Genomic DNA, 13,471 nt, shown 5'->3' with positions numbered 1-13,471 from the left:
TTCTTGGTGCTATAGTAAATGGAATCGATTCTCTAATTTCCCTTTCTGTATTTTCATTGTTGGTGTATAAGAAAGCCACTGATTTCTGTACATTGACTTTGTATCCTGCCACGTTACTGAATTGCTGTATGAGTTCTAGTAGTTTGGGGGTGGAGTCTTTGGGGTTTTCCATATAAAGAATCATGTCATCTGCGAAGAGAGAGAGTTTGACTTCTTCCTTGCCAATTTGGATACCTTTTATTTCTCTTTGTTGTCTGATTGCCGTTGCTAGAACTTCTAATTCTATGTTGAACAAGAGAGGTGAGAGTGGGCATCCTTGTCATGTTCCTGATCTCAACGGGAAGGCTGCAAGCTTTTTCCCATTGAAGATGATATTTGCTGTGGGTCTTTCATAGATAGATTTTATGAAGTTCAGGAATGTTCCCTCTATTCCTATACTTTGAAGCGTTTTCATCAGGAACGGATGCTGGATTTTGTCAAATGCTTTTTCTGCATCAATTGAGAGTACCATGTGGTTCTTCTCTCTTCTCTTATTGATGTGTTCTATCACACTGATTGATTTGTGAATGTTGAACCAACCTTGCAACCCAGGGATGAATCCCACCTGGTCATGGTGGATAATCTTTTTAATGTGCTGCTGGATCCTGTTTGCTAGGATCTTGTTGAGAATCTTTGCATCCATATTCATCAGTGATATTGGTCTGAAATTCAGGTCTTTCATTTAGATCGCTGGCCCTGGAGGAAAGGGGAAACGGGCCACAGGCCTCACTGCAGGCCCTATGTTCCTAACTGATGAGTGGATTCAACCAGTCTGAGGTGCTGACCCAGAAACACAGCCTTCAGGCTTAGTGGGACTTCTGGAGTTTCTATGAAGTGTTCACTTTCCAGTGTCCACTGAGTGTTGACTCATCCAGGATGCATCATACTGCTTAAAATTAAAAGGCAGAACAAAGCACACCATACAAAAATTCAAAGGACAATGGGCAAAGTGGGGGGGGGATGGAGAGGGGGAAGAGCAACCTAGGTCATTACTATCACTCATATATAAAGCCTCTTCCAACTTTTAGAGCAAAGATCCAAAACCTGAGAGAAAAAAAAATGTGAAAAAGCTATGAGCAGACAATTTATGAGAGATATGTAGCACAGGCCTTTTGCCATACTAACAAGCTATTTAACCCCACTAAGGGAAGAAAAATAAAAATGAAACTCCCTTGAGAAATCAAAACTGCCTTAGAATTGGCATAGATTTGAGAATTAGCAGACAAGGACATTAAAATAGTTATAATAACTATATTCCATATGTTCAAAAGTTAAGCAGAGATAGTCACTTAAAACTGGATGCAAATAAGACAGCCTTCAATCAGTGAATGGATCAATGAATTGGTCCATCCATACAATGGAATATTAACCAGTAATAAAAAGGAATGAGATATGGAAGAGACAAGTCTGAAAAGGTGACATATTGTATGATTGCATTTCCATGATATTCGGAAAAGGACAAAACAGAGACAGGAAGCAGATCAGCAGTTGCCCAGAGGTTCCAGGAGGAGGTAGTACTGAATAGGTGAACCACAAGGGATTTCTTAGGATGGTGAAACTATTCTATGATACCGTGGTTGTGGATACACAAATATATCCATTTGTCAAAACCTATAGAACTTCACAGCACAAAGTGTAAATCTTCAAAAGAGTCCATTGGGTGATCATAAACCCCAATGGGCAGAACATGACAAAACAATATAACTATCATAGATGGATGACATCACTTCACTAAACAGAGTAGGGTATGAGGTTGTTGGCCCAAGTTACTTTGGAAGTGAGTGACAATGTTAAATCTAAATACAGAAGGAACTGCACGTAAGTACTCTATTCTAGCTGGTGAAGTTGTTTCTTATGGTCTGAGTTGACAATTTGGAAATCACTGTACATGTATGATGGGATTGAACAAAATAAGTAAATGGAGGGCAGAGGGTGAGACGCAGGTTGGTCAGTGTCAGAGTGAAAGACACAGATCAGCAAGGAAGGCAGGCTAGAATGAAACTCATGGTCCTAGAGCAGAGTAGAGACAGCAGTGTGGACTCATGTTGAACTTCATATAGATACAGATGGAGAAACAGATGCAGATAGAGAAATAATTACAGATACGTGTATACACATGGGTTAGTATGCACAGACATATTTACCTACCTCTTTCCACTGAGACAGACTGGAAGCAATGACATCCCCATAGCAACAAGCAGAGCTAGCATCCGAACATGTTTTCTAATTCCATTATCTAAAGAAAGAAACCAGGCTCCTTAGAGAAATGGAAGATTCCAGATCTGGGGAAGGAAATCTACAGGACCAGCCTGGAACATCTTGTAGGGTCAGAGAGTAGGGATGTGATCAAAAACACAAAATGGTGGCACATCTCAAAGTGCCACAGGAGCCACTGGAGGAGTTCCATATGGTCACGGCTAGAACAAACCAAGCAACAAAACAAATAAAGGAATATTAGATTATATCTCAAGGCATTAAAGAACATTCAAGAGTCTATACTGACATAAATAAATGACAATATTAATACTTAAATGAAGGATAACAAACAGATCTTCTGTACAAAAGAAGTCCAAGGAATGTACATATATACTACTTCCTCGAGGAGGTAGAGCATAACTCCCCACCCGTCAAGGGTGGGCTGTGTATAGTGGTTTCCTTCTGAAGAGGATAATGCAAAGATGAGAAAGAAGTAACTCTGCAGCATACAGACCTGACAAATACTGCCTTGGCCAGGTGATCAAGGTTGCCTTCAACAGCGATGAGTCATGCTGATAGCATGCTCCCTTGATACGAAGAAATGGAGGACATTTTGCCCCTGTGACCGGTCTTCCTCCACAAAAGTCAGAGCCCCAGTCTAATCATGAGACAAATATCAGACAAATCCTAGCTGTGTGTCCTTTGACAAAATACCTGACCCATACTCCTTAAAACTGTCAATATCATCAAAAACAAGGAAAGCCCGAGTGTCACAGTCAAGAGAAACCTAAGGAGACATGACAACTAAATCTAATCCTGGATGGGATCCTAGAACAGAAAAGGGACATTAGGTGAAAACCTAGAAAATCTGAATAAAGTATGAGCTTTAATAATAATAATGTATCAACATGGGTTCATTAGTCATAACAAATGTCTCATGTCCATATTAGATGTTGACAATAGGGAGGATTGATGGACACAAGAACTCTTTACTACCTAACAAATTTTCTGTAAATTTTAAACTGTTCTAAACTTAAACATTCATTAAAAACACAAAACAATAAGCTATTATAGCTGTGTTTCCTATGTTCAGAAGTAGCTAAGACACCTATAATCCTCACCTCCATTATAGAGGTAAGATAAGCAAGGCTTCAAGAGGTAGACCAGGTAGCCCAGCATGATAGAGGCTCATACATGAGGAATTAAGACTTCGAACCACACCTCCCTGATTCCACAGCCCATGATTCTCCTCCCTCGATCTGAGTGAAAGGAAGTCAGGTAATAGAGAAATACCATGGCATTGCAAGCCACACTTTGTCTGCAGGTTTGGCTTATGAGATTGATGGTTCTACTTCTGGTTGATTTTTTCTTTCTGGATTTCATATCCTGGAAAATCTCTGACAGAGCACTCAAAGAGACTGCACTAAATAAGAGAGCTTTTTTGCACAGGGTAAAACTTGTATTCTTCTCCATCTACCTGCGGGAGGATAACTGAATGGTGATGTGGGCACAGCTACAAATTGAGATCTCTTCCAGGCTGACCCAGGACCAAGAAGTAGGATCCAGTGGTTACCCTCCAAGACCTAATGGAATCAGTCCCCATCCAAAAGGCACCTCTGGCTCCAAAATTTTCTACTTCTCACATTTTAACACTCAGTGCCATCTTTCCAAAAAGAAAGGGAATTCATAGCCCACAAACCTCTCTTTACTCCAAGGACTGAATTGTTTCACTTATCCCACACCTGTAATTCCTTCTCCCAGAAGAGAGGAAGGAATATGAAAGGCAACTTCTCTGTCAGAATTGTTTGCCATCATGTATCTTAGAGAGTTCTTATATCCTCACCCCCGCTCCCCTCCAGGCCCTCAACTGAGTGGCTTGAGATGGGATGGAGTGAGAAGAGGTGGAGAAAGGTGTAAGCAGAGATTCATCAAAGTGGGTGACTCTAATGTCACCACTGTCCATTTTCTCTTTCCCTCAGGAGACAGCGGAGGCCTTGGTACAACATTCCCACTATCATCAGAACTCACATTTCCTCATTTCCAGATGAGCAACCTGAGAAGTTCAGAGAGGTGAAATGACTTGCCCAAGGTCATACAACTAAGAAGAGGGACCGAATTCAGATTGGGTCTAGAAGACACTCTAGCAGATGGGCATAAGGCAGAAAGTTGAGGTAAAATCCACACACCTTGGTCTCTATTTCCTCAGTGAAGTAGGAACACAGGAAGAACATAGTAGGAATAGGTATTGTGATGAGGTTCGGGTGAGTGGGAGAGCAAGCTTATGGCCAGTGCCGGACAGACATCCACGAGTGTCCGTGTCAGCATCTTCCACAGCTCAGGTGTCGAGCACCTGAGGCCGGGTAAGTGGTGCAGGAGCAGACACTTCCGGGGGCCCAGTTGCCTCTTCTCATCCATTCAGAAGGAATGGGGTGGGGGTGAGGAAGGAAAGAACTGAAACCAGTTGTTCGCAAAAAGCCCACAGTCCATGATCCCATATATTTCACTTTTCAGGTAATTTTATTGGCACTTGTTAGACAGCCCATGGCCAGGTTTCCGGGCCTGTAATTATACGGGCCGCTAAATCAGTGTTTTTCTTAATTACTCAGGAAATGAAGGAGAAGGAGATTATTTATTTTTTCAGCCTGAACTATACAGTCTGAGCTGCCCACATGCACAAGACTTTGCCAGTCCTCTGGAGTTGGCAGCGTGGATTTGTCTTCATGAGTTGTAGCGCCCCTGTGAGCTCCCACGCTGAGCCTTACTGGGAACGACTGCCTCCTCCCTCCTCCCTTCCCACTGGCCAGTTTGTATTGTGAAATATTTTATTACTTAAATACCTTTGGGGGGGCAAATACATGACTTCTGGGTGCTGAAAAAGACAATTGATCTCCTGTTTAACGTCAGCCACCTATACTTCTTTTAATGGCCATGGAATCATGATTCAATGAAAGCCTCATAATTTGGCTTGAAAGGTGGTTATGGCCCCTCAGCTGAGTTTGTGTTCCCTCACGCTGCACAATTACATTGCTATACAGTAGGCATTTAAATGGAAAAGAGTGTTTATCAAGTGAAGGCAAAAACATGCTATGTGCTAATTTGGCAAAAGAAAATGTGGTTTTTATGTTAAATGTACACACACTTCATATATCTGTTAACAACAGACAACTTTCAATGCACAATTTTATGAAAGTTGAAAATGTCCATCTTTGCAGAAACAATTTCTGATCTCAGGAAAGAGGAGCTATTAAGAGGTCAAGTTGTGTCACGGACTCCAAACACCGAAGGGACTAAGTGTCATAGCCCACCCATCAGAACTGACTAGATAAGCTTCTTGCCTTGCTGCTAGGCTTTGGCCAATGAACATCTCAATGTTTACCATGATGGCCAAGAGGCAAGAGGCTCTTCCTTCAGTTTCTTGGATGGAGTAAGCCCTGTTATTCTTTTCAGAACCATTGGAAGCAAGGAGGTTCTCTGGTATCACCACCACTAAGAAAAACAACAAAAACGATGGGGCTCTCCTGAAAGCAGAATACTGGTCCCCAAAGATATCTATGTCCTAAATCCAGAAACTGTGGATATGTTACATTTTATGGCTAAAGGAACATGAGTTGTTAAAGGCTGAAAAACTTTCCTGACTGTAGTCAGAAGAAGATGTCATGATGAAAGAAGGGTCAGAGAGATACAACATTGTTGACTTTGAAGAAGGAAGAATGGACCATATGCCAAGGAATACAGACAGTTTCTAGAAGCCAGAAAAAAAACAACAACAAAGAAACTAATGCTCTCCTGGAGCCTCTGGAAAGGAACTCAGCCCTGCTAACACCTTGATTTTTAGTACAGTGAGACCCAAGTCTGAATTTTGAGCCCTGGCACTATAAGATAATAAATTTGTGGGAGCATCTGGGTGGCTCACTTGGTTAAGTGTCTGCCTTTGGCTCAGGTTATGATCCTACCAACATCCTGGAATCGAGTACCATGTAGGTTCCTTGCTCAGCAAGAATTCTTCTCCCTCCTCCACTCTTGTGCTCTCACTTGCTCTTTCGCTCTCTCTCTCTCCCTCTCCCCATCTCTCCCTCTCAAACAAATAAAAATCTAAAAACAAAATAAATTTGGGCTGTTTGAAGCCACTAAATTGTTGGAATTTGTTACAGCAGCAATACAAACCGACACAGGTTCTGACGCTCATCAGTGAGTGTGTGGTCAGGAAGGTTATTCTGTCCATTTGAGGACAACAGTACAGCATTGTTCGTGCCACTCTAACCAGAAGAAATAAATTCTAGAGTGAGTAAAGTGGGGTTCCGTCTAGCAACCAGGATTTTGCAGTTGGGATCATGCCTACGGAGTGCTGTGAATAAACAGGCCCACATCCAGTTAGTTGTTTTGGCATTGGACTGTTAGAACCAGCATAACTTTCCAAGGTTCCCTGGTCCCTTGCCCATGAAGTTTCTGAGGCGGATCCATGAACAAGAAAGTCAAATTGAGAGAAAGCAGGAGAGGGAGAGGAAGCAAAACTAAGAGTGTGCTGCCAAATATTTTGGTTACATTCAGGATATTTGAGCTCAAAATCCCTTTTAAACATAAATTTTAGAGTTTTAATGGCTTAATCTTAAGGAATAGTCTTATACACCATTTATTCCTTCAAAATGTCTTCTAATGCCTTAGTTTCAAATTGTTGCCCAAAGTGGTTGATGTATATACATGTGTACACACACACAAACACATACACACCATGCACACACACACACACACACACACACACACACACACACACGCCTCCATAACAAACTGGGTAAAAGTGATCTTTGGCTTCATTCTGCAAAGAACAGAATATGCATATAAGGAGACACCTAGAGCGTGGGCTTAATGGACTCTGTCATTTTCTCCAATTTTGTTCCTTTTTCAATAACTCACATTAGAAGCCCTTTTGTAAGATGTTTGTATGTGTAGTTGGACTCTTCATTCTCTATTCAGAGAGTCATCCTAATCTAATATGTAACAAGAGTCTAAAAGCTGATCAATAATGGAACACAGCTCTGCCTATGGAAGTCCCCGCACCTCCTTGGAGAGAAAGCTGCTCACGAGAGTGGGCCTTCAAGGGCACTTGCTACTTTATATTTATTCTATGATGATTCAAGTCCATGTGTAATTCTTTGTATTGTCACTTCCAATTATTTTTGGAACAAAAACACCAGGGAAATGAGTTACTCATTTCAAAAAAGCACATTCATATTTGATAAATAGCTTACAGATTAGAGGGAAGATGTTTACTGAAACCAGGATTCAAAGCTCTTTCCTGAGGATCAGACTAAAGTGCTAGATGAAGGATGACAAATCTGCATTGCCCAGATCATCTGAAGCTAATAGTGCAGGACTGGGCCCAATTCCCCACCAAAGCACTTCTCCGGGGAAACAGCATGAAGATGAGGCTTTCGGTGGCATTATGACCAGATGCAAGACTCTGAGATGCCTGTGTCTGTCTCCTAATTTCATCTTTAGTAGCTCAGGGACAGAGCGGGCAGGGGTCAATTCCTCCTTGAGAGACAAGAGCCAACTTCCAGTGTCACCGACCTGTGCTGAAATGACATGGCTGCCCCCATGCATTGTGCCCCTCGGTTCCTGAGTTCTTGACTCTTTGCTCCTTTACATTTCAGGGCCCAGAGGGGGTTTGGGAACCCAACAGAATCAGGTCTCTGCATCCTGAGCTCTGGGTTCTGCAAAGTAGAAATGAAAAATTTTCTTCTTACCTCTCTACTTTTCTTTGATTATTTAGCTCTTGGATTGTCCATTCAGGCTGCTCACAAAATGCAACTGACTATGTGGCTTAGAAACAGCAGAAATTGATTTCTCATGGTTCTGGAGGCTTGAAGTCCAAAATCAGGAAGCCAGCATGGTCACATTCTGCTGAGAGTCAGCTTCTGAGCTAGAGACAAATGACTTTTTGTTGTATCCCCGTAGAGTGGAAGGGGAGAGAAATCTCTGTGAAGCCCCTCTTGTAAGAACACTGCTCCTATTCATGATGATTTCACCGGCATGACTGAATCACCTCCCAGAAGCCCCATCTCCTAATGCCTTCGCCCTGGGAGTTAGGATTTCAACAGAAGAATTTGGGGGAGGACACAAGTGTGCAGACAGTAGCAAGGGTCACTTAACCTAAATCTATGCTGAAAAAAAAATTAGCAGGCTTCATTCACTCATTCATTTATTAACCAGCCGATACATAATACCTCAGTATTGAATTGTATTTTGGGATGTACACCGGGTGCCAGGTTCATATTTTATACACAATTCATTTCAAAAGTTAGGCTTCTTCTGTTTCTTTGTCTGTGCCCTAGCCCCAGCTGCCCTTAGTGCACAAGGAGAGGGCATGCTGTCTGGACTGCAAAGATGAATTCCTCGGTGTTGTTTGGTCTCTTGAGGAACTGAGCAGCTGGAGGCTCTGACATGTTTGAGCATCTACTTCATGGGGTTGTCTGTGAACATGAAGTATGCACGTGCATATAAAGGGCTTCGAAGCATGTCTGGCAAGCGATAGTCACTTTTGGAATGAAAGCTAGGCGTATAAGATTAGTAGAAATAATAAAGAACTGGTTTCTGCTGGGGGCAGCCTGGAGTCTGTGTTAGTCGGTGGAGGTGCTGGTTACCAACATCCTGCCTTTGTGGCACTCAAACTACTGTCCAGCTGGTCTGGGGAAGCCCTCGTAATCCTTTGCAGAGAGACTAAGCTCTAACAGGTAAGGAAGGTGTCCCTTCTTTGGGGATTTGGCCATTTAAGGCTGACCAAGAAATACCTACACTGGGTCTAGGAGGGAGACCTTGGCTTTCTGCTCTTTCTACCACTGGCTTCAAGCCAAGCCACTTGGTGAATGCATGTTGGTGGTGGTGGTGAGGATGTGTAGTGGCTTGGGAGTTTTATTCGACGCAGCAGAGATCCCCGTTCTGAGCCATGGGAGTGCTTGCTCAGACCTCTCCTTCCAGCAATTTATAGAGGCCTACTCAGTGCAGAGCAGCATGACTAATGGCAGATGAAGGGGCAGGGGGCAGCCATGCTCCAGGTGACACTGGGCTAGAGTCCCCTGAGTCTGCGGGATCTGCTTGTTGACAGACTGAACTGCGTCCAAGTGTAGTGATTCCTGAAGATGCTCACTTTTCCCCTTCCAGGAAATAGAAGCTACAAAAATACTTCAGGAAGGCCATTGAGCATTCCCTTTTTTGAAGCACCATCTTACAATGGCAATAACAATAGCAAGAATATATTAAGGATATAATGAGTGTTGGATACTGTGTTAAGAGTTTGACATGTATTAGCCTATGCATTCATTCTCATGACTTTGGGAAGCCACTACAGTTATGCTCATATTTTACAAAGGAGGACATGGAAATTCAGAGGATGATGACAGATATTCAGAGGAAAATGACTTCCAATATCACATCATCCATAAGGAGAAGGGCTGGCATTTGAGTCCAGGGCTTGAGACTCCAGAAACCATACTCTCAAACCCTGTATATTACTGTCTTCCCCAATGGGACTGTGCCCTCGTGGAAAACAAGAGCTCCAGTAGAATTTCCTTCCAGACTACTTTGATGCGTACATGGTGACTTGACAGACTGGCCCTGTGGAAGGGTAACATGGAACTTGCCTCTGCTGAGAACCACAGGAACCTCCTCCAGCCCCACTCATCCCAAAGACTCCATGACTGGACACTAATTGGGATCAAGGTTTTCTGCAGCAAGCCCAGGGTGTGGGAGGGGTCCCCAGTCTTTACTCCATGAGTCCATTCTTTGTCTTTCAAAGGCTTTTCTTGCTTAACATGCAGCACTGATTATAGACTCCTCTTTTCAATTTAAATGGGAAGAAAATAGCTTCATGTTTGAGGCCTTTTACAAGACTTTGATGATCTTTATCTTGTGCAGAATAAATACCATTATGGTTATTGAACCCATGGATCATTATGCTGTGGCTATGTCTTTCCCAATTAAGCAGTTGGCATGTTTGTTGCTAATGTGCTAATATGGGGAAAAGGTTTTAGAAACAAAAGGGGCAAAGTGGGAGTCATTCATGGATTCCAGGTGCATCTGGCTGCCATTTCATGTTATGCTTAGAAATCAAGGTAGCATCAGTGTGAACAGAGATCCATTAGGAATCAGTGGACATCACTTCAAAACTGTGGTTTTTGTATTTTCATCAGGATGATAATAAAATTGCCATAGTTTATACATAGCCTTTTTTAAAATTGTGGTAAGAAACACGTAACATAAAATGTACCATCTTATCCACTTCGAAGTATACAGTTCAGCCCTGTTCAGTATGTTCACATCCAGAGCTCTTTCACCTTGCAAAGCTGCAACTCTTTTCCCCATCTGTATCACCCCCCAATTCTACTCCCACAGCCCCTGGCCACACCCTTCCTTCTGTCGCCAGGAATCTCACTGCTCTAGGTGTCTCCTCTAAGTGGAAGCATACAATATTGTTCTCTCATGACTGACTTCTTTTACAGAGCATAATGTCCTCAAGATTCATCAAGATCATACCGTGTGACAGAATGTCCCTTTTTAAGGCTGAATAACATCATTCTGTATGTGCAGACCAGATTTGGTTTATCCATTCTTCTGCTGGTGCACACTAGGCTTGTTTCTACCTCTGGGTGTTGTAAATAACACTGCTATGAACATAGATAAGCAAATATCTCTTCGAGATCTTGATTCTGTTTTTTTGGAAATAAACCAAGACATGTAATTGCTGCATCATAGGGTAATTCTGTGTTTAATGTTTTGAGTGATGGCCATACTGTTTTCCATGGCATCTGCTCTATATTTGGATACTACCAACAGAGATTCTAGTTTCTCCACATCCTCACCAACACCTGTTTTTTTTTTTTGTCTTCAGTAATTTCTTGACATATCAAATGTCTTTTTTACATATCGAATGTGGTCTACATTGTAGAATTTCACCGGGCTGAAAAAGAACAATATACTCTCTGTATGCACGGCAGCAGTGCACACTGGGATACTTGGTGTGCTTGCTTGGGAAGAAAGCCCTAACAGGTTTGTTTTTGTTTTTGTTTGAGTTTACTGTCTAGGAAGTGCACATCTCTGAGGCACTACTCTGGGGTGCTTGCCAAGATTGCCCTCGTAGAGACTATAGGCAGTCCAGGAGCTGGCTGGGGGCAGGGCCAAAGCATTCTCTAGGGAGCAAAACAAAGTTTGCCAGAGACACTTACTTGGATTCCTAGGCTACCGTGGTTAATTTTCCAGTTGCTATTCCTGAATCCTAAGTAAAGTCCTGCAAAGTCTTATTTAAATGCTTCAGCCATGCATCTTTTATGTTATGAAGTGATTAAAGGGGCGGGTCCTATGTCCAGCCTCTAGCCAGAATGATGGATAACAGGGTTGGCCCACTGCCACAGTGGTCCCTGTCACTCCCCACCCCCCCACCATGTCCACTTGCCACTTCCAATATGGCCCCCATGTGAGCCGAGTCACGAATCAGTGAGGAGGCAGGCCGGGTGATGAATGGGGCTTTTGGCTCAGGGTATATGATACAACTTGGAGAGTCAACCTTCTCACTTGAAGAGCCTCCCTCAAGAAGGATGATTGTTTTAGCTCAGGTTGTTGTAACAAAAATATGGAACTGGATGGGCTTAAAAAACAGACATTTATTTCTGGAAGCTGGAAGCTAGAAATCTAATATCGGGCTACCTGCATGGCTAGAGTGTGGTAAGAGCCCTCTTCTTGGTTTGCAGATGGCTGCCATCTTGTATTTTCACAGGGAAAAGAGAGAGACCATCACTTTAGCATCTCTGCTTATAAGGGCACTAATCCCATCATGAGATTTCTACCCTCATAATCTAATTATCTCCCAAAGTCTTCCTGTCTAAATACCATCATGTTGAGGATTCAGGCTTGAACATATGAATGGGGGGTGTGGACATTCAGTCCACACCAGAGACTGCCAGCCTTAAAGAATATAAACTTTATTTTATATTAAGGAAGGTAGTAATTTTCTTTTTTTTTTTTAAAGATTTTATTTATTTGACAGAGAGAGATCACAAGTAGGCAGAGGGGCAGGCAGAGAGAGAGAGAGAGGGAAGCAGGCTCCCTGCCAAGCAGAGAGCCTGATGCAGGACTTGATCCCAGGACCCCAAGATCATGACCCGAGCTGAAGGCAGCAGCTTAACCTACTGAACCACCCAGGCACCCAGGAAGGTAGTAATTTTCTTAACATGGTCAGAGCCATTGATGTAAGTTTATGGATAAAATTTTATTTGGAATTAGTAAATGGAATCGATTCTCTAATTTCCCTTTCTGTATTTTCATTGTTAGTGTATAAGAAAGCCACTGATTTCTGTACATTGACTTTGTATCCTGCCACGTTACTGAATTGCTGTATGAGTTCTAGTAGTTTGGGGGTGGAGTCTTTGGGGTTTTCCATATAGCACCAAGAACCATAAGATACCTGGGCATAAACCTAACCAAAGAAGTAAAGGACCTGTACTCGAGGAACTACAGAACACTCATGAAAGAAATTGAAGAAGACACAAAAAGATGGAAGACTGTTCCATGCTCTTGGATTGGAAGAATAAACGTTGTTAAAATGTCTATACTGCCTAGAGCAATCTATACTTTTAATGCCATTCCGATCAAAATTCCACCGATATTTTTCAAAGAGCTGGAGCAAATAATCCTAAAATTTGTATGGAGCCAGAAGAGACCCCGAATTGCTAAGGAAATGTTGAAAAACAAAAACAAAACTGGCGGCATCACATTACCCGATTTCAAGCTTTACTACAAAGCTGTGATCACCAAGACAGCGTGGTACTGGCATAAAAACAGACACATAGACCAGTGGAACAGAGTGGAGAGCCCAGATATGGACCCTCAACTCTATGGTCAAATAATCTTCAACAAAACAGGAAAAAATATTCAATGGAAAAAAGACAGTCTCTTCAATAAATGGTGCTGGGAAAACTGGACAGCTATATGTAGAAGAATGAAACTCGACCATTCTCTTACACCGTACACAAAGATAAACTCGAAATGGATAAAAGACCTCAACGTGAGACAGGAATCTATCAGAATCCTAGAGGAGAACATAGGCAGTAACCTCTTCGATATCAGCCACAGCAACTTCTTTCAAGATATGTCTCCAAAGGCCAAGGAAACAAAAGCAAAAATGAACTTTTGGGACTTCATCAAGATCAAAAGCTTCTGCACAGCAAAGGAAACAGTTAACAAAACA

Source organism: Meles meles, chromosome X (genome assembly GCF_922984935.1).
Source record: "Meles meles chromosome X, mMelMel3.1 paternal haplotype, whole genome shotgun sequence".
Taxonomy (NCBI): Eukaryota; Metazoa; Chordata; class Mammalia; order Carnivora; family Mustelidae; genus Meles; species Meles meles.
Note: the sequence above shows the minus strand (reverse complement) of the source record.